This window comes from Strix aluco, chromosome 4 (genome assembly GCF_031877795.1).
Source record: "Strix aluco isolate bStrAlu1 chromosome 4, bStrAlu1.hap1, whole genome shotgun sequence".
NCBI lineage: Eukaryota > Metazoa > Chordata > Aves > Strigiformes > Strigidae > Strix > Strix aluco.
In genome coordinates, this window is record NC_133934.1 from 43,491,843 (window position 1) to 43,513,708 (window position 21,866).

Below are 21,866 nucleotides of genomic sequence, written 5' to 3' on the forward strand. Positions count from 1 at the left end.
ATGGTCCAGAGTATTTCTCCACTGATAGATAGGTGGCTTGACAGTCATGAGATGCACTCGGATGTATTTTACATCAGCTTGTGCAAGCTCCAATTACCTTTAGTCACTTCACCAGGGCTTACCCGGCATGTAGTCATTAACTGACTGATAGATTATTGGAATTCTTGGCCTGGCATATGCATCCCTTGATATGCCTGCTTCTCTCACCAACAGATTACACCTCAACATACAAAAGAGATGTATAAGGAAACCAGAGCATTTTAGGATTTGATATATGTTTTTATAGAATACAGTGATAGGGTTATTCTTTGCTGGGGTTACATCTTTCTTTCCTTTTATCTGTGTTTACAGGGCAACAAAAATAGCAACCATGCCAATCTCTTGTCAACAAAATCTAAAAAAGTATATACAGTATAACTGACTATCACATAGCAGCTTTAAAGAATGAATCTGAGAAGCCAAGCAAACAGTTGGTCTAGAGGCTCAGCTGTTAAGGCATAAACTGGATGAATGCCAGGGAACCAAGGGTTAAACCTGGAGAGTTTCTGTCTCCTTAATCTTTGTTATTTTTTAAAACTTTGTATTCAAATGAACAAACCTGCTAGTTTACTATTTAGATAACTTGTGAATATCTGTGCTTCAAATGATATCTTTATTTAAATCTGATTCACACTAGTTCCTAGCTTGCTCACATCTCAAAGTGACACATTACATACTCAGATAGATAGACTTCTCTGATTTCCAACACCAAGATGCTCTGGTGTTTCAATGGATTATGAGTCGGAGGACAATTTCATCTATTGCTAGCCACCCGACACGATGATTAAAATGAATGTATTATGAATTAGCATATCACCTCCTAGTTTTATCATCAAAAAAATATAATGGCAATATATGTCATAATTTTCAAAGCCCAGTGTCTAAATTTAGGTAAATCAATCTGTAGCTGGGTATTTAAATTAAGCCAATGAATTTAAATATGTGCTGGTTATTGGCAATTTCTAATGCTGATAAGCCTTCTTGGTAAGAAAAGTCTGATGTCTAAAAATGGATTTATATATCTAGCTTTAGACAGCTGAATGGAAGCTTCCAGTATAAAGACTTTTTTTTTCAGCCATACTGTAATATATAACACCACTATTCTTTTGGAGCAACTTGTAACCACAGTGAACTGGAGGTGAAGTATCACTGACCCTATCAAGTAGCATATAAGATCATAATTAGAAATTTTGAATGCTATTTCTAGCTTCTCCAAGTTAGACTACAATGTATTTATAACAGTTTTCATCATCATTACTTATTAGGTAACCTGCAAAGCCATGTACTATATCATTTAAAGACACAAACATAAAATACAATGTCACATGCAGATCAGTGTTTAGGTATGCTTCTAGGCATTATTACATATAAACTATTTATGGGGTCCTATTTGCTATACATTTAAAAATTACTCACAAGTAAACACACATTTTAATATCACGTTGTTTAAATATTTACTCAGAAAACAGTATAGATGCTCTAATGAATAATATAGTAAATAGTAAATTCAGAACGTACTGGATTATAATAATCTCAGAAGACATTTGAATAATTAATCAAATTAAGGTATTCAAGAGATAAATAATGAAAGATGGAAAATCATAGAAAATCAAAGGACTCATTTTGGGAAAAGTATAAGCATCCTGAAATTGCGGAACCTGTCCAGTGAAAAATTATTACTTAAAAAAATATGACCCAAAGCCAATCTGTTCAAAGGAATACTATGAAGGAAGAAATGTATCTGGTAAGATTTTTTTAAAACAAAAGGCACATATTTTTCCTCTGAATTTTGAAATCCTGCAGAATTACTCCCCATAGTACGATAATTAAATTTAGCAGAAAATATAAAACAGACCTTACAATGAATGGCCCAAAATGATGAGTCTCAAGTATAAGTAATAGCGGGTAAAGTTGGTTTTTTCCTTCTTTATCTAAGTAGGCTTAAAGTTGCTCCAGCTATTCAGGAAAGATTGCTTGGTCCTCAGTAAGCATTGAGAAGACTGTGGCCTGTGTGTTACATCTGTCCTCTGTGACTGTGTAATTCTTACCCCACTCATCTATATTTGGGAACTGAACTCATGTTTCAGCAGACTGCCGCTATCTGGAATTCCAACAGAAGCAACGTTAGTCCTGGAAGTGGCACAAAGTTCTGTGCACTTACTACTCAGAAATTCAGAGAACTTAATCACTTAAATGAGCAATTTTTGTTATATTTAACATAGTTTTTAAGGCTGTTTTAAAATATTATTCTGGAATTTTAGGATGTGACTTTTGCTCATTATTAAAAGACCTACTCCACAGGTCATAGAAAACACAGTGTGTAGAAGTTAATTTTTTAAAAATTATTTCTTTCTACAGCATTTTGTCTTAACAGATTTTATTTTTTTTAACAAAATTAACTATTTTTATAACAATAAATAAAATAATTAGCTTTTTCTACTTAAAGCAGATTAAAATTAATAGCTTCCTTGTGCACCTTAAAATCTTCCAGGAAAAGAAAAAAACATAGAATCATAGAATCATTTAGGTTGAAAAGACCCTTAACTTTTTTAGAGTTATCAGCGCAAATCATACATCTTTTTGTAATACTAAAAATTATTAATCTGTAACCATATACTACACTGTATAAATAAATTTACCTACTGAATTTTTACATCTCAAATGAAGTAATCCTATCACCAGAAAAGAAGTAATCTTCTCCCTCAGAAATGACACACAAACCCGCAGGAAAACATGTATGCTTCAAAAAGACCCCACAACGCTGACACATGTATTAACACTGAAACAATCAAAATGCATTTCTGGTTTCTATAGCCTTGTAGAGTGTAATGAGTAACACAGTCAACTTTCCCTTACCATCTTTGCTAAGGAAGTACTTTCACCTCATTAAGAACTCCTGTGAGAGTTTTGTCTCAGGGAAGAAAAATTTTCTGTCCAAGAGCACACTTGTGCCTTTTAAGGCGCATCATTTCCTCTGATAGTGAAAGTAAGAAGTAAACAAGAAGAGTGCTGGTTTAATCTACAGGTTTTATCATATAATTTCCAGAAATAAAAGCAATGTGTGGGTAGGATTGCTTTTGCCAGATCATAGCCCACTGGGAGTCAAATTCTCTAGAGCAGATAGGAGAAACTGTAGCTCCAAATAGATGTTATAGACCTCCATCCCTTCTGCCAGCATCCATTATATCTGCTTTCTGATTTGAATTCATTTTGTGAACTGGCACTTGTTCTTAGCTCAAAGTCTTCTAGATATTGCGTTGCATTTTTTACTAAAGTTTATTCCTTGGCAACAATGGACCCACTGTTGTGACAGAAGTTCACAAGAGACTCATAGCTCCCTATAGGTCCCAGACCATATGTTACCTAGTATCACACATTGTTTTTCAGTGGTTAATATAATATCTTTCTTTGCATCTTCATACAGGCAATTACTGTCCCCTAATCAGAGCTTCAAAAGATTCACTGTTGGAATAGGAATACTGTCTTCACAACGTATACAAACCCCATTCTTATGACTTGGGATCCTTACCGTATTGTAATGAAATTAATAAAAAGGATTTTATTTCAGGTCATTTTACAGTAATTTTAGTGTGTCAAATAAGAACAGAATCATCATTCTAAAAATGCCAGGCTAAAAACTGTACACAAAAAAAGGAGCTGGTCATCTAAGAGTTAACCACTGTATGCCTACTTTTTAAGAAGTCACCCCACAGAGCGGAATCCAGGCCCTGTGTCAGGCACCCAGCCTCTCCACTAAATGCATCAGAGTCAGCCACCTTCAAATGGGAGCCAAAAATAGCCTGCATATAAACAGCAACAAACTGCCTTGGGCTATCTTCAGCATTTTCTACAAGGAGGGAGTGCATGAAAACCTGGTTCTTGGAATTATATGTTTAAATTGTCACCTAGGGGAGGACAATGTATCTGCCTGGAGACATCTGCAGAGATAATTTTTAAAGGAACTGAGTTTTTATGAATACAGTTGCACTGATGATTTGCGTAAATCAGGTATGCCTATCACTTTTTGTACAGTATGAGAGAAACATTTGCCTGGAAAGTGAAAGATCTGTCTTCAATTTATTCCTAGTGGCTTCAAGTGTTAATGAAATACTCGTCATAACTTGCACACTTATTAGGGCAAGGTTTTATACAGCTGTATTAAGCCATGAATAAATTTTCCCAATGTCATTCTACCAAGATTTAGGGAATGCTTATATCCTTTGACCTGTCCTGAATCTTTTGGAAACTTATTTAATTTTTGATCAAGACCTTCCATTTTTATTGCAAAAATAATGTGTATTCTCCTTTACAAAGGTGGTAGACAGCAGTAAATCTCTATAAGCAAATGCCAGAGGGACTAAAACTCTGGAACAATTACACATTTTGAAAGATAAAGATGTGCAATAATATGCAACATGGTAATAATTTAGCATTTACATGTAAAATGTAAAAATTAATAATAACATACATACAAGGTAAAGGATATTATACCTGATAGGCTCATTCCATATTGAAGTATTGTGGCAGATTCAACTGATGAACAGAACTCCATGGAGAAAACACTTTTCATTACTGATAGATTTGATGGAGCATAGCTAGACTGGTCTCCTGAAACCTTAAATAACAGTTTCTAATACTAGTCAGCCCGAGTCATTCAAAACCTCATGTCACAAACTATAAAGCTATTCTGCTTGTAAAAGCTTTCCATTCCATTTGATGAAGATATTACACAGTGCAAAAGATTTTCATTGTTAATTGGGCTAAAACTAAAATATAATAACAAGCATGGCTCTTTACCCATAGTAATTTGTGTACTTGCCCAAGAAAGCAGAAAACTTCTGTTATGGTCCCTGTTATTTTGTATCTTACTCTAAATAGCAACAGGATATAATACAAGTAGATAGGCAATCTCCTTTCCAAGACCTAAAGTCAAACACCAGTCTGTAAACTTCAAGTAAGAATCTTTAAGAGCTGCTTCTACTTTAAGCAGCAGTGACAGACACAACCCCCTTTACTAGTTGCTACAGAGTCCTCCAGTTATTTTGAGTTGCTAACAGACATTTTTTTCCACCCCTGAAAGTTTAAAAAAAAAATCTGGTTGCCTGTGCTTAAACATACTGAGTCACTGCCTTGCTGTAGTTTGATGCCATACATAGCTTTGGTTTTTTGCTTTCCCTCAGTATACAAACATGTTTAAGTTTGCTTGTAAATATATTTGTAAATAAATTTGTTACAGGGCTAGACCTTATCTGTGCTTTTTAGAGTGCATTGGAAGTATCTACCTGTCGTATATACATATATGAAAGTGTCAAACAGTGAAATAGTCAAGCAGTGCCAATGGTACTCAAACACCATTCTTCCAACTTTCTGGCAGATTTTCTCTGAGGATTTTCCTAGGAGGAATTTGTAGAAGTGAAACATACACCTTCAGTTTTGCTAGAAGAGGTGCTGGTACTTGCTCTAGAAGAAATACAACAGCTGTTAAAATCAAACTGTTAAAAGAACAGTAATAATAACAACTTGCTCCCTTCTTTTACAAAATACTTCATCAAAAAAATGACTGAGAGGCTGCAAGTAACAACAGTTCAATAAACTTAAAAAGACCACAACTTTCCAGAATTACAACAGCTGTGAATAGGAAAGGAAAGAAACTGAGGAAGAGATGAAGGCTTCTCAGCCCAGGATCTATGGTATCTAAGGTCTTGCTGAGGCAACCTACCTTAGACTGAGAATTCAGCTGTAATTCAGCTTCATCTCAGACTACTAGAACACTTGTAAAACTATTGTCTCTCAAGATGCCTTATTTTTTAATCTATCACTAGCCAGAAAGGTAAAAACTGAACTCATGGACAAATTGCCACTTTACTGGTGGCCCTCACAGGATTTAGCACGAAGGTGAAGAATTGCAGAGCAAAGCTACTCCATCCTTGCCAAGAAACACTGTGCCTGGGATAGAGATGTCCCTGCCTAAATTCCCTGAGAGCAGGCGGTGGCCACGGCTGGGCCGGGCCGAGCTGTCAGCCAGCTGTCTGAGCCTGCGAGACGGGCTTTTTGCCAGGCCCCAGCATTCATCAAACTCCCCTGGATCACGACGCTGTTGTACAGTCATCCCTGAATCTGCCTTTCACCTTTTTAAGCCCTTCCACTCATAGGCCCACATCTGTGCTTAGTGGCCCAATGCGAGGCGCCGAGATGGAAGAGGGGGAATGGGGTTTGGCGCTGAGGGACAAGGGCGGGACGCGGGTCGGCACTGAGGGAAAAAGGCGGGAAGGGGTTCAGTGGCGGGAGAAGCGAGGCAGCCGCTTGCTGCTGGTTGAGGGCCGGCGCTGCCAGAGGTGAAGAGGTCCCAGGAGGACTTGGCAAGAGCGGCTGCCCCAGGCAGGGAATGGAGCCTGGCAACCCCCCGGGTGAGGGGGAAGGCGCCGTGGGGAGAGGACAGGGAGTGACCACTGGAGCCCACCACCCCGTCTGGCTGTGGCAACCAGGAGGGTGTCGTGGCATGGCAGAGGCCCCCAGGACAAGCTCGGCTGTCAGGACGTGTTGCTGTGGAGTGTGCCATCAAATGTTTCAGTCAGGGGCCAGCATGTATGTCAGGCCCTGCACTGTTGACACATTTCACACTGAAATTCTTCCTCAGAACAGAGAACATGCATAGGCAATCAGATTTACAGGCACTGATATTTTTGTAATAAAAGTTCTTAAAAATCCACATAGGCTAGGCTTATCTTTGCAGAAGGCCTAGAGAAGGTCTTTTCACTGATGCCATTAAAATATTTAAGGCATATTATATAATAGTATCAAAGGACAGAAATAAGGTGTCAACAAACTGTGGAATTGACAGTCTTCTGTGGTTTAAGTATAAAGGCCATTCCAGGTTTTAGCATTTGGGAATAAGAATTTAAGCAAGCCTATAATACAGCTGGTGTTAAGGCACAAAACCCCAAGAAATCCATTTCATGTTGAATTAAGAAACACATGGGAAAGGAGTGAAAGTTACAGAAGACGGGACTGATGCAACCTCACAAAGGTAGAGAAAGCAAGGGTGAAATTTGGAAGTGCAGCATATGGCAATATAATTGTGATTGGATAGTCTAGCATGTTAAGATTTCAGACTATATGATAAATTTAAGAAACTTAAGCACCCTTTTTAATGTATTAGTTTGGTGTAGTCCTACATCATTTTCTAAGGAAAGAAGTGAAATTATAACTTAAACACTGTAGTGGAAAATCTGTGTCACAAATAACATTCTAACTTAAACAGACCTTATGTACTGTTTGAAAGAAGAAAAGCAAAACCTGTTAGTTTTTTAACAAAGCAGAATTAACCCTAGTTTGGTTCTTAAAATTAACAGGGTTTTTTTAAGGAGTCCACATTCAAGTTCTTATCTAGTTTCATTTAACTTAACTGCTTCAACTGTTACTCTTCTCTAAACTGATTTTGTCCTGTATTTTGTAAATATTAGTCATATCCATGTACTTTTTTCTTTTATTTCATAAATTAATTACGCTTGTTATCATTTCCTGTACCATATCTGAAACGTTATTCATCCCTCTATGCCCTGTGTAGCATGGAACTCCTGCTACATATGTGCTTCAGTCCCACTCACATTAGCTGTTACCTGTATACCTCTGTGAAAAACATATCTCAAACAAATCTGATTTTTCTTATAAAGACTGTTTGTACTTATGCATATCATAAGTCAGAAAAATATACCATCACATGGCATCTTTTTATGTTGGATATACTAAGCCTTTGTCAATGAAGCTCAGTTAGACTTTCCTCTTCATAAGGAAAATGTCTCCATTACATTAATTTTAGCTACAAGCATATAGTGCATATTTTACATGTTTAAATTCACAGCCAGTCATGTACTCAGATTCCTTCTTAGCATGTGAAAAGTGTTTGATCTGAGCAGGCACAGACTGAGCTAAAGTTCAATACCAGATTAAAGACTCTTTCTTTACAATGGGATTAACTTTGAAAAAGGAATGTGTCTCTTTCAACAAACTGTGAAATGCTGATCTCTAGGAAAATAAATATTTACTTCTGTCTTTCCTTTTGTTGTAAAACAGCTTTACATTACTTTACCTTTTTAACAACCATTGCAAGCTGTCTTTTTATTATGCCAAATATATTCCTGCAGTCTGTAGGAAGGCTCAGCCTGCCACCTAAAAACATGCCTGGTGCAAGATAAGGGTAGACAGCTGTGTATTGCTGCCAGAAGTCATAGTGCTAAACAAAGACAAATGTGCAAGAATGTGACATCCATACTTCTGGAAAGAGGAATGAATGCTGAAGGAGGAACACTGAACAGCTGATTACTTCCGCTGTTAACCTCAGGACTAAATTTAAAAAAAATAGTTAAAACACAGCTGGCTATTTAGAATGAACTGCTGAGAGATTTGTCAGTCACTAGCTTCTATTAGGGAGACATTCAGCTTCGGGGTATTTTCGGAAAGAGTTTCCATGGTGTTGGAGAGACTTCAGGCCTTTTGCTTTTTTCTGATTGGCCAACAGACAGGTGCTGAAAAAGGTGGTGGCAGACAGATTCCAGACATGGTATTATATGGACAAGCAATGGCAACTTACTTTTTGTTTTATGATAGGCTGCATCATGTTAAAATGTAACAGAATTTTTCCTTTCTTTCTGATGTGAAACAAAAAAAGGTCAGACAAAGCACCGAATAGCATTGGTTGAAAATACAACCTGTGTTTACAATTTGGGAGTGGTATATTCTACCATAGCACATGTTTAATGTCTTAAAATTTAGACTATTTTTTCTTACAGGGTGAAGTGTTCTACGTACTTCTGACTTACAAACACATGTTTTATATTTAAAGTGCTTATGTTCTTCACGCAGAAATGTATTATTCAATTATAAATGAACCATTTAGTTTCAGAGACAAATCATGTAGCAAACAAATTATTTTTAAAAATTGCTGCTTTTAGAAATGACATAAACTAAGCCTCAGAACTTCGGAGAAAGGACCCTTTCAGTGTCAATGACAACTTGTGTGGCAGCACTGAGAATCCTTGTATTTCTTCATTTTGAAGTCAGTTTATTGCACCCAAATTGCATCCACTGATTCTGTCAAAATCAAGAGTTAGAACTGTGACAGAGTATTGATTTTGTACTTGTAAGTACATCTCTCTCCAAGCATTACAGCTTCAGAGCCAATGACTGAATGTTGTGGGGGTACAGTCCTGATACTTTGGCATTGATAGACTGGAAAAAAAGAAGGTCCAAGATTTTTAAGTAAAACAAGCTGTTAACCATGTTCTGCATTTAGGCAGTATCAAGATTTTTCCTCTTCCTAAGCAGTGATCATTTCTGGGGAAAAAAAAAATAAAATGTGCAGAGACAAATTGAGTACATTTAGAAGGCAGGGATGAAAAGCTGCGTAAAAATATATTCCAGACATAACATGATAGGTTCTACTCACCATCAAACATGAAAAATGTGTGATAAGATGTGCACACCTCCCTTCCTGTCATGTCTGATACCTCGGATAGAAGCAAGATAAAGAGGCAAAGTACACAATTACCTGCAGGTATGTTTTTATAGGCTTTAAATTCTACAGCATCAGCTATGCACCTTGTATTGGTTACTCGCTATCAAAGAAGAGACAGTTAATTCTAAATTCATGTATTTCATAGTTGTTGAATGAGATGTCATTTGAGTTTCAGTGATACTTTATACAGTGATTTTCTAGTCCTTATGTGAAGCTGGTGGTATTAGTCTAGAAAAGGGAGTCAGACTGATCAGTGAACGGAAGAATTCTCTTTAAAAGGTGAAATGCTACAGATAAGCATGCAAAATATTCAACCAGTCAGAGGAAGAATGTGGACCTGGGAGGAAGCAGGCCTGAAGAGCCAAGATAACCACCCTTTAACGATGATGCAAGTATGGGTATGAGAGTTAAAAGCTGTCAGTGAGACAGCTGAGGGAGCCATTGAAACAATTATTTGCTCAAGTGGATTACTAGAGACATAAAACTTTCAAACTGCTTGGAATATAATTTCTGTCTTTGTCATCAAAACCTGACTGGATCCAAAGAACCCACAGATGAAAGATGGGAGTTTTTTGTGAAGCTTTCCCAAAAGACTCTGAAATTCTGAAATGCTGTATAAGCAGTCTAATACATACATTACTTGCTTTGAAATTTGGGCAAGGGTAAAACAGGGCTATAACCCACAAAATTTAGGTAATAAATCTGTTATTGAAAAAGTTTTGCAATAGCATTAACTATTGTTGCACAGATGGCACAGAGAAATAGAGGCAGGTGTGGTGTGTAAAATTAGGATCCAACAGAACTAGTTAATCTAGATTTTACTTTACATAACAAGAGAGAGGGAGGGTGGTGCTCTAAACAAACCAAACAACAAGCCGCTTAATTCACTTTGTTGCCACCCCCAAATCCTAAAATCATCCAAACAGGCTGGAAAGTTAGAAAGTTTATGTTGATACAAACAGTTCTGGAGGAGGAATTAGATAACTTTTATATGGAATTGGGGTAATAATTATGTATAATATATTTTTGAAAAAATACACATGTAAAACTACAATATGTAAATGCACAATGGTGAGGAATTATTTAACACAAAACTTTTATTATTTTGGGGTACTTACTGTATGAGACTATATTGCGCAGTTTTGTGATCAGTGGATATATAATTTCTATGTAAACAAGCCATTACAGCATTCTTATCTCTATTTTTAACAGGATTATTGTGAAATACATGTTTTAAGTCCTAAATTGAAAGTAATCTTAGGAGTGAGTCTCTGGAATTGAAATGTAAAGCTTCCTCTTGGGGTTTACTCACAGAGTCAACTACCTCAGAAGCCCATAAAAGTTACCAGCTCTCCTTTGCAGACGTCTAGGTATGTTCGACCAAGAACTCTCGTTTTACCTTTCTTCTGCAAGCTGAATGGATGGTGTAATATTCCAGCAAGCAGTGAAGCCCAGAGGATTTCCTGTATAGCCAGTTTGAAGCTCTTCATTTTCCTGGGCACTTGTACTGGTGTGAGTGGGAGTCTGCAGTTTTGGGATTTGCACAGAAGGGATGGCAGAGACTATGCTTAGGGTTGTTGGTGTCCATTGACTTCGAACCCTGATGAAGTAAATCAGTAAATACTATTTACTAAAACTTAATAGTTAGCTTTCATCTTTCAAAGTTCTAATGACTTCATTTAAACAGTTATTTAACTAATAAAGCTTATAAGAACATTTTTTTTCTTTGAGATATCCAGAAGATGTAATATATGGAGATAGAACACCTCCGTCTAATAAGCATATATAAACTGAAAGTTGAGGCATGGCATCTGCAATTTGTTTTCAAAATGGAAGTGATAATGACAATCTCACAACTAAAAGCTATGAAGAAAAATTACTATCTTTTGAATATCAAAGAGAAAATAAAAGTGACTGCAGGGAATTTTCAAATACATTTTTTCAAAGAGAGGAAATGGAGCAGATATTGACAGTCAATGAATTTAACAAGAAAGATTTCATAAATCCAGGTAAGAAGTTAATTCTGGTTTGTGTTTGTCAAACTTTCATATGGTTTGAGGAACGTACTTTAATCAAAACTATTTTTTTCCCTAAGTTTACTACAGAGCTTTTATTCTAAGTATTTCCCTATTACTAGAGAAGATGTAATTGTTCTGATACTTCACCAGTATTCTACACGACTTACGAAATGTTGTTTTTAACCAAATACCTTAATTTTTGGTCAGTTGTAAGTCAAGTAGGAACTGATGCCTTTCACATACAGATTTGGGTCTTTGCACAGGGCTTTCAAGTTCCTAAATGTAACAGCTTTGAAAGCAGACTGCACATTTGTACAGGCTGTTGCCTCACTGCTAGGGTCTCACTGAGGCTTCATAGGATTACGTGACACTTGTGAAGGAATGAGACAGAAGGAAGTTAACCTAGTTTATTGATTCCTGTCCTAAATTCCTATATGTTTTCATTTTCTTTCTGCAGGCAGAATTCATTTTGTCATCTTCTGATCTCCAAATGCTTGGCTTTGCAGCCTTAATGTTATCCTTGTATGTTGCATTGTCGAGTAAAGAGGTAGTCGAATATGACTGTGTAATCCTTGTGATAGTTTGCTAAGATTTTCTAAAATTCCACTTTTAGAATTGCACAGATATATGCTGAATGGACTAATGTTTCAACTGATGTATGTGTGTAAGTTTACTTTGGTTCTTAGGTTCTACCTAGTACACTGACAACCGTTAGTTAATACATTCAGACACACATTTCCTCAAAAATACAGTTCAAAATGTTAGCAAGACTTCATGATAAATCTGCTCTTTGTTTAGTGATGCATAGTCATAACAGAGGATCAATACTGGCCTTGAGCTTGCAGCCCTCGCATCTTTTCTGATCATTTCTTATGGGCAACAGAGGCCTAAAAGCAGAGTCATTCACATTACTTACGTGTGTACAACAACTATTTTGTTTCTTGGCTAATACATAGAAAATGGGACAGGGCAGAGGAATGGCACAGGCATATGAGGGAATCAATGTTCTAGGTATTATTTTTATTAGACAGTTTAATTAGCAAATCAGTGGTGAATAGTGGTGTGGTGATAGCAAATAGCAAATCAGTGGTGAAAGTCGTGAATATTATTCTTTTACAAAGCTTGTTTATTCTATATATTATAATTTTGGATAGTAGCTGATAAACAGTGAAAATAAATATATTTGTTTTTAAAAGTTTGAATAATACAATAGAGAAAAAGATTTCATTTAGTCTGAATTTGTGAGGTAGTCAGTTGAATATCACCACAGTTTTGTGTGTTTGTTTATTAACCAACCTGTATGTATGATAAAGTCCGTATGCGTCCCTTATTCAGAACAAGGCTTAAAGAGTTCTCAAAGCCTTAAAATCGCTTTGTCCTTGGATATGTTTTATTCACTGTTGTTGGAAGTGTTGGAAGCACAAAACAGTGAAAATTGCAAAGCCCACATTTGCTGAACACCTGGTGCCCAGAGCAGACACACAATGGTGTGAAGATCCGGTGGTCTGTGTTGCTGTGGCACCAGGAAGGAACGTGAAGTGAGATGGAAGCCGTGCAGTCTCATTCTTCTGCTTTTTGCAAGAAATGTTTTGACAATGGCTTGGAAGTTATACCAAGAAATATTTTGTGCTACTGCTTAAGGAATGGTGGCTTGACCCCAGTCCCACCCACACACACCTGACACACTTGATATATACTACCCCGAGTTCATACCTAGCTCGGAGGGACAAGAATTCAATACCAAATCGGAGGGACAGATCGATGGGTTGGTTCTCACCCCCTCCCCAGAAGGGACGCCTTTTGGTAAGATTTGTGACCTCAGATATGCTGAGTGACTACCCAGGAAATGAAGCTTGTGATTGCATTAGTTTTTGTTTGTAGAGCTATATAGCCATTCTGCTATATAGACATTCTGCAATCTCAAAGAATCTGTAGATGTTGCATCAGAATAAACCGTACTATTTGTGAACCTGACTGCTGCTTTTGAATGCGACCAGACCTACAGCAAATGAGCAGTTCCTGCATCTGATGTCAGGCCTATAGTCACAGCAATAATTGGCATACCTATTAAGAGAGAAGTCCAGCCGCCCCTAGTCCCTCTAATCTTTGAGGACTGGCTAGAACACAAGGGGATTCATCTCTTACTAAATTTATCCCTCATTCAATGCAACAACTGTATGTGAGCATGTTTCATTACCACTGAGTTAATACTGGTGGTATATATGCTGACTACGACTTTGTTTTGAAAATATTTTATATGAGAGAAAATGCAAAATGTAGATCAAATTTATAAAGCAATGAACATGGAATTTATGGAAGACATTTAGCATTTGTTAACTAAAATTTCACAAATACTTTATATGTAATTTGATTTATCAGTAGAATTCAAAAGCAAAAAAAGTCATTGAAGAAAACCACAAAAGGATGAATGATGAAGAGGGAAAAAAAAGAGAGGAAACAATGGAAAAGCCTTGGCATTGACAACCAAATTAAACAGAATTTTAGGTCTGGAATAAATAAGTTAAAAGATTTCCTGGAAACATGTTAAAGTAATTCTGTGAAATGTACTGCAGAAATGTCTGGTTTGAATGCCTGTTTTCAGCTGTGTGAAGAACAATCCTTAGATAAAGGTAACTGTACATACTTTTGTGGTTTCTTTGGAGGGGATGGCAGGAATTAACTGTATGAAGACTGGGGAAGAATATCCTAATAAAGTTTGCCTATTGTAATGGCATAGTGTTTTCATACGAACAGCAGGGGCTTGTGTGCTGCTCGGATCACTTCAAAGAAATTAGTTTGTGGGAGAGGCATGTTCTGTATTTGAGGAGTTTTCTAGGCATTACAGTAATTCATCAGTCTAGCATCATCTGAGTTTTGTAAAAAGTAGCTTTTCATACTAAGTATATTGCTGATTATGTTGGGCCAGCTGGGCCAACAGAAGAGGAACAAAGGCTTTCACAGAATCACAGAATCATCTAGGTTGGAAAAGACCTTGAACATCAGCTAGTCCAACCATTAACCTAACACTGACAGTTCCCAACTACACCACATCCCTAAGTGCTATGTCAATCCGACTCTTAAACACCTCCAGGGATGGGGACTCCACCACTGCCCTGGGCAGCCCATTCCAACACCTAACAACCCGTTCTGTAAAGAAATACTTCCTAACACCCAGTCTAAACCTTCCCTGGTGCAACTTGAGGCCATTCCCTCTTGTCCTATCGCTTATTACTTGGTTAAAGAAACTCATCCCCAGTTCTCTGCAACCTCCTTTCAGGTAGTTGTAGAGGGCGATGAGGTCTCCCCTCAGCCTCCTCTTCTCAAGACTAAACAACCCCAGTTCCCTCAGCCGCTCCTTGTACGACATGTGCTCCAGACCCTTCATCAGCTTCATTGCCCTTCTTTGGACACGCTCCAGTAATTCAATGTCCTTTTTGTAGTGAGGGGCCCAAAACTCAACACAGTCATTGAGGTGTGGCCTTACCAGTGCCGAGTACAGGGGTAAGATCACTTCCCTGTCCCTGCTGGCCACGCTATTTCTGATACAGGCCAGGATGCCATTGGCCTTCTTGGCCACCTGGGCACACTGCTGGTCCATGTTCAGCCGGCTGTCAATCAACACCCCCAGGTCCCTCTCTGACTGGCAGCTCTCCAGCCACTCCTCCCCAAGCCTGTAGCACTGCTGGGGGTTGTTGTGGCCAAAGTGCAGCACCCGGCATTTGGTCTTATTGAAACTCCTACAGTTGGCCTTAGCCCATCGCTCCAGCCTGTCCAGATCTCTCTGCAGAGCCTCCCTACCCTCGAGCAGATCAACACTCCCACCCAGCTTGGTGTCGTCTGCAAACTTACTGAGGGTGCACTCGATCCCCTCGTCTAGATCATCAATAAAGATGTTAAACAGGAGTGGCCCCAAAACCGAGCCCTGGGGGACACCACTCGTGACCGGCCGCCAACTGGATTTAACTCCGTTCACCACAACTCTTTGGGCCCGGCCATCCAGTCAGTTTTTTACCCAGCAAAGCGTGTTCACATCCAAGCTTCGAGGAGGCAATTTCGCCAGGAGAATGCTGTGGGGAACGGTGTCAAAGGCCTTACTAAAGTCAAGGTAGACAACATCCACAGCCTTTCCCTCATCCAATAAGCAGGTCGCCCTGTCGTAGAAGGAGATCAGGTTTGTCAAGCAGGACCTGCCTTTCATAAACCCATGCTGACTGGGCCTGATCATCTGTTTGTCCCACATGTGTTGTGTGATGGTACTCAGGATGAGCTGCTCCATCAGCTTCCTGGGCACTGAAGTCAAGCTGACAGGCCTGTAATTTCCCGGATCATCCTTCCGACCCTTCTTATATATGGGCGTCACATTGGCCAATTTCCAATCTGTCGGGACCTCCCCGGTCAGCCAGGACTGCTGGTAAATGATGGAAAGCGGCTTGGCGAGCACCCCAGCCAGCTCCTTCAGCACCCTCGGGTGTATCCCATCCGGTCCCATAGACTTGTGTATGTCTTTGTGATGCAGTAGGTCACTGACTATCTCCTCCTGGAATGCTGGGGGGTTGTTCTCCCAGTCTCTGTCTTCTGGCTGAGGAGGCTGGATTCCCTCAGTACAAGTAGTCTTGCTGTTAAAGACTGAGGCAAAGAAGGCATTAAGCACCTCAGCCTTTTCCTCACTCATTCAATCACTCATTGCCATGTTTCCTCCTGCATCTAGCAGGGGATGGAGGCTCTCCCTGGTCTTTCTTTTGCTGTTGACGTACTTCTAGAAACATTTCTTGTTGTCCTTGATTGCTGAAGCCAGATTAATTTCTAGCTGGGCTTTAGACCTCCTGATTTCTGCCCTGCATAGTCTCACAGCGTCTTTGTAATCATTGTGAGTCGCTAGCCCTAGATTAGATACAAGGAAGGAATTCTTTACTGTGAGGGTGGTGAGACACTGGAACATGTTGCCCAGAGCGGCTGTGTCTGCCCCCTCCCTGGAAGTGTTCAAGGCCAGGTTGGACGGGGCTTTGAGCAACCTGATCTAGTGGAAGGTGTCCCTGCCCATGGCAGGGTGGTTGGACCTAGATGATCTTTAAGGTCCCTTCCAACCCAAACCATTTCATGGTTCTATGATTGCATTCTATGATTGCCTGCAGGTTATGTCTATAAAATAATTAAAATTTTTCATTTTTCTATTTTTCCTATATATATTTGCTGCTGCATAGTTGGTACTTTTTTTCTCAAAGTAACAACAATATTAGCAGTGAAACCCCCAATACTTTCTCACCTTGCAGAATCAAGAACTGTAAAGTTCAGTGATGCACTGTTTATAATTGCCTGTACTACCTGTTGTAAGTGAATAATGGAGTGAAATTTAAGGTTGTCTTTCCCAAATTTGAAAAGTGCAAAACCTCCATAGATGGGCTCTGTAATAGTATTTTAAATGTAATTCTATATTCTTTTGAAGAAAAAGGCAAGAACAAATTTTATTAAAGGGTACTGAATCTGTAACACATTATCACCAAGGCTTTAACCCTTAGACCTGTGACATTGCTGCCATTTACAAATGTTCTTAAATGTCTAGCACAGCATGATTGACTGCATATCAGATACTGGTGCTCCATAACTGAAGAAGCACTTTCTCTGTGAATTGTGTAAACTTTTATAATCATTTGCTTTCTCAGTGTCCTCCAGCAGTTTGTTCAGATTTGAATGGCTCTCCAGCGATCCCATTCATTCCAATCTATGAGGACAATAATACTCTCTCTAAATTATGCTTATTTTTCTTTTCTGAAGAGCGCATACCACCTTAGAAGACCCAACTGTGATTTTCTTTACTCTTTTGCCTGATCAAAACTGATTAAGAACAATGAGAGGTAAAATTCTTTTTCTGCTAGTTGAAGTGATAAGCAGGTATGATTTAAGGCAACCTCACCCACTGCGCCTTTGTTTCTTTTAAAATTTGTAATTGACAAAGACTATTAATAAAGATACATACATGGGATTATTATATGGCACTCAGGGTTAATTGAGACTACATACCGTGGTAATCAGCTCTTTGGGGTCATAATAGGTTTGAGATGACTGATCATCTGACATTATCATTAGGGGTTTCAGTTCGGGATGGAAGTTTGCCTTGTCTATTTTCCCCTGTAAGGATGCAAATTTGAATGTAAATGTCTTTCAGATGTCCTAATGGCTTTTTGAGTTGCTTTGAAGGCCAGTCTGAAGTTCCAAAAATTATACTCCTTTTGAATTCATTTCCATTTTGTAGGCCTACCTCCCAAAAGAAGGTATATGATATAGTTCTATTCCTCATTTTGAGAATGGATTCTGTATCTTTTAGATAAACATATTTATAAAATCTTAAATAAATGTGTTAAATCCATATATTATTTTTGGCAAGCTGAAAAATGTGCATTCTGTTTTCAGTAAACAGAAAAAAATAGCATTCTTGATACATTAGATGATAAAAAATGGTTATATTTTTCTTTCTCTACTCTCTATTCTGTGCAATATGCCTGTTTTCTTTCTATTATTTACTTAAAGTGCTCACAGAGACTCTACTCAGGAGAAATCTCTTCTGTTACTTTTTCAGAAGGATGGAGGAGAGAAGGCTGTAATACTGAGAAAGAAAATAGGGTGGTCTCTATAAGAAAAAAAGTATATAACTGTCTTTATAGCTTACACCTTCATCCATGGTTCACATCTCATTTTTGTTGCCAGAATAACGTTCCCCACTCCAAATAGAAAAAGAGGGAAAAAAGACACTTCTTCCCAGTCTTTCACTTTATTTTTCTTTTCCCCAGACACCTCAAAATCATCACTGTACAACTAACAGCTAATTACTGGCAGATGATATGTTTAGACTTTTAAAAGAGATTATTTAAGGTACTTTTCTGTCAAAGGTTTTGTCACTGCTGAAGCATTCATTTATGTCCTTCAAACAAGCTACAAAAGTAGAGCTGTTACAACTCTTTTTGTTTCCTGTGCATTTTTTTATGAAAGAGGTAAGTCTTTATCATATTTTTTTTAATAATCTAAATGGATTACACTCTGTGATCTCAACATCCTATCTGGACACAAATATCTATCCATGCAGACTTCTTTGCTGGGTCAATTTGTTTTCAAATATGTTGTGCCATTTAGCTTCTGTCACTGCATATCCAGCTACACTGGTTGGTACTGCTTTTACTGTCTAAAAGCTTCCCGGTTATGCTGTTCTGGCCCCAAATTTTCCATGTACTCCACTTTCCATGTACTTCACTTGATCATCAACTTGATTTCATGTTTTCTTCTAGCTGCTCAGAAACATATGCATAAATTGTGTTTTTCTTTAGGTAATTCATAATGATCTCCTAGAAGATTTTACTGCTGCATTAACACAACAAAACAGCAGAGAACTTTGGCCAGTTCCTCCTGATTGCTTCTAGAATGACTGATATGAAACAAGAATACTGACTTCCCTTTTTAGAAATTGGTATGTAAATATTCTATTTTTATAAGCAGACCCACAGTGTAACTTCAACAAACTGCTATATGGATTGTAGGATGATTGGAAGGACCATCTGTGTGGTTTTGTGTGGGAAAACAATCTCACATATCCAGCTTGCTGTGCCCCTGTTCTCTTACCATGGTTGTTCTTTCTCTGATTGCAACTTGTTTGCTTATTGTGTCCCCCACCCGTGCACCAATAAGCATTGTGCAAACACAGGAACAGCAACATCCCTTTGACAGTTTTCCTCTGTGATAACCATGAGGCTGAAAGGAAGAGTAAAGCATGTTCAATGTCGTTAGTCTGTGCACTTGATGCATATGTAGTGTAGGAATAATTGGAGATTTTGGTAGGCTGTTACAAATAATCTGTACTGAATTGGTACAACTATATTTTACCAATGGATGGAATTTAGCCCAAATCTTGGTGAACTTTTGGTAGGACTTAAAAGGCACATGTCTAACACGAAAACTAATTTAAATTTTTCTGCCCTGTACATTGTGTTACATAAATTTTGCAGCTGGCCTGTGCTGGCCAAGGAAAGAGGCTAGGAAGCAAAGTATAGAATTACAAGGGTAAATATTTATTCATGTGCATGAGGTGTCCCAGCCAAACTGGGGCACACTGAAAGTGGTTTTACACAGGGTTCTTATACTCTTCAGATGTTCAGGTACAACGCAATTTGACTAATCACTAATTAACACGTACACTACCTACTACTAATCATAGTAAAACCTTGCAAAGCAACTATATTTCTGCAGCGTTATCATTCATCAGTATTGTTGCTACTTGTCCATTGACCCAGTTGTCCCTGGAGCCGGTCTTGCTGTAGAACTGAGCTGTGACACCAGATGCTGGGAGGGTTTCAAAGATGTGTTGGAGGGGCTAGGATGCCAGCATTACCTTAGTTGTCCAGGGGTATCTTTTATCCTTTGTGAAGAGCTCTAAAAAGCAAAGTCCTTACTTCTAGGGCTGGGATGTCCTGGTGCGTGCGATGAGGTGGTGTCCTTTAGTTTGCTTTACTTAAACATGACAAAACCAAAGCCTCCAGTAACATTCCACTACTACATTACATTGCAGTGTATAATATAAACTAGTATATATTAACAAAGTTGATTTGCTTTCATACTACAAAGACTGGTTGATATAATAGGGAAGGAAATTTTTGTAACAATTGTGGGTATGGCCTTTTCAAACAGATGTTTCTAAAGAAACAGAAAAATAATACTAGCTAAAAGTAATGCTGTTTTCCTGTAAAATTATTCTTAGTAATTGCTAAAAGGTTTGAACCTTTAAGAAACACCTATTCACCCTGAGGCAAAGAGCATGGTTTTGAAATCTCAGATCAGATTCATTTTAGCCAAAATTACAAATGAAGACTCTGTATGTACAGTGAGGAAGGATTTACCAGGGTGTAAAAGGATTTCAATCATTAAAAATAGTTGAAGAACGTGGCTGAATTTTTATTTAATAAAAAGTTTTCAAGATTTTAGATGTTTTTCTGTAACTTCAAAATTGTAGAGGTAGTGCTTAAATAACTAGTATGAAGAAGCTTTTTGTATGGGTTGGAGAAGATTTGTGTGTGTAAATATGGCTACACTTATATTTTATGCAATTTCTGTTTAGACTTTTCAGGTAATTAATGCACTGACTCAGAACTGGCATCTTACTTAATAGGTTGTAATAACAGAAGAACAGCTATTTCACTTTTTGCATGCTTGTCTGGAAATAATAATTGCTTATGCAGCAATTACAAGCTTATGCAGAAAGTGTCAATGCTGTAAGTATGTAATTAAAAGGCTTATTAGGACACATTTCATATCCAGGGTGGATGTATTTCAGAAAATGCACACAAAATTCTATAGATTGTGTTTTATTAGTGGTTTTGAGGATATTAATGTGCTTGACAGACATGGAGGGAATCTAATTTCAAAACAGCCATGAGAAAAGCATTCTTATTTTACGAAGAACACTTTTCTATTTAATGTCAAATTCTTTGTCTCCTTTTACAGCCACATGCAATTCAGTGACAGTCAACAGATTTTATATCTGTAAAAGTTCGCTTCATGCCCTTAAATTTGATAGTATACATCAGATCTACTTTTCTAGTAAAATAGTTGGTCTAACCAGTAGCAGGGCTGAGCATGTGTCCCTTTCAGGTATACAAACACACACATGTATGTAACACATACATATAAGCACAGCTGGCTACATAGATCAACTGAGTCAGAGAAACACTCAGTGCTCACTGGCTGATTGAGAAGAAGGCCCTTTACTGGGAAATATGTGCAATACAGATCCCACCAATAGCTGGGCCTGTGCACTTGGGCTATCCAGTTGTCCCTGTGAGATATGTTTATCTGATTCGTGCCCATGTGAATGATAAAATATAATTCTCTTATGTATGGAGTTCCTAAATGCTTTTGTATTTTTTTTAGGAAATAAGATGTTATGTACATAGTTCTTGTTGTTAAGATCAATTGCTGTTAGAAGGGAGTTAAAATGGCGTCTTCATCGAACCAGACAGTGTCATGTCTGGACTTATTGATACTACGTCTGCAAATGCACCTGTGCTAGGACATCATCCCTGCTGAGTCATCCTCCATAAATGGAAAAACCCAAGAAAAGCCCTCAAAAATTGTTACAACTTCGCAGACCCCTCAGGGAACACGCCCATCTTCATGAATATGTACAAGAATACATTACAAAAGGAATCAGTTTTGGTGTGTGTGTGTGTGTCCTGGTAGAGCAGAGACTCCCGGCACACCCAGTGCTGTTTGCTTGTCTTTATTTGAACAATAAATTTGGAGTTAAGTTTTTAAAA

At 38.1% G+C, this 21,866-nt stretch overlaps 1 protein-coding gene and 1 long non-coding RNA gene across 6 annotated transcripts in view; one reads left to right on the forward strand and one right to left on the reverse strand.

Annotated features, from left to right (window-relative positions):
- PALLD (palladin, cytoskeletal associated protein) overlaps positions 1-2,034 on the reverse strand; it is a 206,738-nt gene extending 204,704 nt beyond the window's left edge. For all 5 annotated transcript variants that reach the window (XM_074822854.1, XM_074822853.1, XM_074822851.1 and 2 more), the window contains exon 1: positions 1,895-2,034. The gene's annotated coding sequence lies outside the window, so the exon portion shown is untranslated. The remainder of the gene's footprint in view (positions 1-1,894) is intronic.
- Positions 2,035-3,911: 1,877 nt separating this feature from the next.
- On the forward strand, positions 3,912-21,866 carry LOC141922269 (uncharacterized). The gene is made up of 6 exons (XR_012622930.1): positions 3,912-4,047; positions 8,829-9,592; positions 10,766-10,923; positions 11,293-11,562; positions 18,888-19,027; positions 21,481-21,866. It is a non-coding gene; the product is annotated as an uncharacterized LOC141922269 (long non-coding RNA).